This window comes from Carlito syrichta, unplaced genomic scaffold, assembly GCF_000164805.1.
Source record: "Carlito syrichta isolate Samal-C Ts95f unplaced genomic scaffold, Tarsius_syrichta-2.0.1 Scaffold312129, whole genome shotgun sequence".
Classification (NCBI taxonomy): domain Eukaryota; kingdom Metazoa; phylum Chordata; class Mammalia; order Primates; family Tarsiidae; genus Carlito; species Carlito syrichta.
The window spans coordinates 147,444-150,305 of record NW_007256225.1 but is presented as its reverse complement, the minus strand read 5'-3'; positions in this window follow the sequence as shown (position 1 = coordinate 150,305).

Sequence of the window (2,862 nt, the reverse complement as noted above, 5' to 3'; positions counted from 1 at the left end):
CAGTGGACCCTGAGCCTCGAGGGAGAAGGGGGCAGATCAAAAGGTGAGAAACTCAGGCACGAGGGAGAAACAGGACAGATAAAGAGGTGCGACCCGAGGCCTCCCGGGATAAAAGGAACAGATCAGGAGGTGAGAACCCCGGGCATCGAGGGAGAAACGGGACAGATAGGAGGCGAAGCCCCGGGCCTCGAGGGGGAAATGGAACAGCCCCCGCCTGCAGTGGAGAAGCATCTCCCTCTCGAGACAGAGACCTTTGACCCAGCTCAGAGCCGTCCTATTGGCCGGCGGGGAGCAAGGCTTCTGGAGTGGAAGCTCTTTCCTCCTCTAGACCCCTGGGCGATGCCCCTCCTATCTTGGGTCTGCCCAGTCACCTCTCCAAGCCCCATTTCTGTGTCGCCTCCTCACACAGGCCACACCGTGGCCTGGGCGGAGACCTGGGCGTCGCTGTCGCCCCGCGGGGACCGGGGGTGGACGGGGGAGAGAAAGTCCAGCTCCGGGGCGTCCCTGGAGGCCACCTCTCCACCTGGGGCTGGGCTGGAGCAGCCCTGGCGGGGGAGCTCCCGGCGCCCGCGGAGCAGGAAGCGGGAGTTGCAGACGGGGCGCGGGTCGGGGGCCCGGGCGGAGGCGGAGAGGAGCACTGTGGGGGCGGCTCGCGGGGCTCCGCCCTCGTGCTCGTCCCGCCTCCGCGCGGCGCAGGCGCGTTCCAGGCCCGGATCCCGGAGTCCCTCTGTGTCCCCACCCCCCGGTCCGGCGGGCGGGAGGGGAGGGGGAGGTCGAGGTCGCGCGGGCCGCGCTGGGGTCAGACGAGCTGTCGCCGCCAGGGAACGGAAAGAGCGGACGAGCCGGGGGGTCGGGACAGGAGCCGAGGCGGGCCCGGAGCGAGCGCACGCGCAGCGGCGGCCCCGCGCGCGTAGAGTGAGACCCCCCTCCTCGCGTCCTTCCCCGCCCCCTCGGCCAGCCTGCGGCTCTGCGCCGGCCACCCACGACGTTGGCCTGGGAGCTTTCCCCGAGCAGAGGCGGGCCGGCGGCCCCCGCTCCCAGCCAGCCGCGGAGTCTCGGGCTGGACCAGAGGACAGTGACCCCTCGAATCAGTGCCTCGTCCTCCAGGATGGACGTCCGCGGCCCAAGGCCCCATGTTGCTGAGGCTGGCTGTGTGCCGCTTCTCCCTTCTAACCTGAAGTCATTTTACACGTTGGAAAACGGGGCAGGACAGTGGTAGACATGACAGGTTTAAAGTTCAAACCTACAAGTCAGCATGTGTCTAATGCTTTGTGTCCATTGTAGTGACAGGTACACACATGCACACACCAGACGGCATGGCACCCGCACCGCTGTGCTCACGGCACACGTACACATGGCACGTGTGCACATGCCATCTCCACACACAGCACACATGCACGTTGCGTACGCGCACATGTACACGCTGCACACAGGCACATGCCAAACTACACAGGCACTACACACACACATTGCACGCAGGCACACGCCAACTCCACAGAGACACTGCACACGCACACTACACAGGTGCACGCGCACAGTGCTGAACACGCACTGGCCGTGGAGCCTGCTTTGGGAGCTTCCCTACGCAGAGAAATGCTGGCTGGGTTTGAAATCGGGTACAATTAACATTTTTAAAGCATTTGAGTTTTTAAAGTGTCAAGCCGAGCCTGGCTCGGTGGCTTAGCCTGTAATCCCGCACTTTGGGAGGCTGAGGTGAGTGGATTGCCTGAGCCTGCGGGTTCGAGACCCGCCTGGCCAACTAGGCGAGCCCTCATCGCTACAATAAAAAATTTTTTAAAAATTAGCTGGGTGTGGTAGCGCGCATCTGTAGTTCCAGCTACTTGGAAGGCTTAGGCGGAAGGATCGCCCGAGCCCAGCAGGCCGAGGCTGCAGTGACCGGGAGCAGCCACTGCACTCCAGTCTGGGTGACAGAGCGAGACTCCAACTCAAAAAAATAAAATAAAATAAGTGTCAAGTCAGGCGCGGTGACTCACTCCTATAATCCCAGCACTTTGGGAGGCCGAGGTGAGAGGATTGCCAGAGCCTGCGGGTTTGAGATCAGCCTGGGCAACTTGGCGAGACCTCATCTCTACGATAAATAAAAAAAAATTAGCCGGGTATGGTGGCGTGTGCCTGTAGTTCCAGCTACTTGGAAGGCGGAGGTGAAAGGATCACCTGATCCCAGCAGGTGAAGGTTGCGATGGTCTGGAGCGTGTCACTGCCTTCCAGCCTGGGTCACAGAGTGAAACTCCAATTCAAAAAAGAAAAAAGTGTCTTCAGCGTCTCAAAAAAAACAACAAAAAACCCCAGCCTGGCTTGGTGGCTCAAGCCTGTAATCCCAGCACTTTGGGAGGCGGAGGATTGCCTGAGCAACGTGGAGAGACCTCATCTCTACAATAAATCAATAACAGGGCGCGGTCGCACATGCCTGTGGTTCCAGCTACTTGGAAGGCTGAGGCGGAGGGATCGCTTGAGTCCAGCACATTAAGGCTGCGGTGACCGTGAACGTGGCACTGCACGCCAGCCTGGGCGACAGAGTGCGACTCCGACTCAAAAAAAAGAAAATCTATGATACGGGTTTTTTCCTCTTTATTTTAAAAATGTGAGCTGCAAGATATGAGTTTTTGAACTGATTTCATGGCTTTTTAAAAAGGAATCCTGCTGAAGTCAAGGCGAGTCGAATTACTTGGCTTCTGAGCGCCTGTTTTCGGCGACACGGGGTGTTTTGCTGTCCCCACCCTGCCCTCTCGGCCTGGGCGAGCCACGCGCCGCGCTCGCCTCCGAGCACGCGGCGCCCGCAGGACGGGTGCTGGTCCCCTGGTGACTGCGGCCCGGGGGCAGGGGAGCACGCCCCGCCCTTGG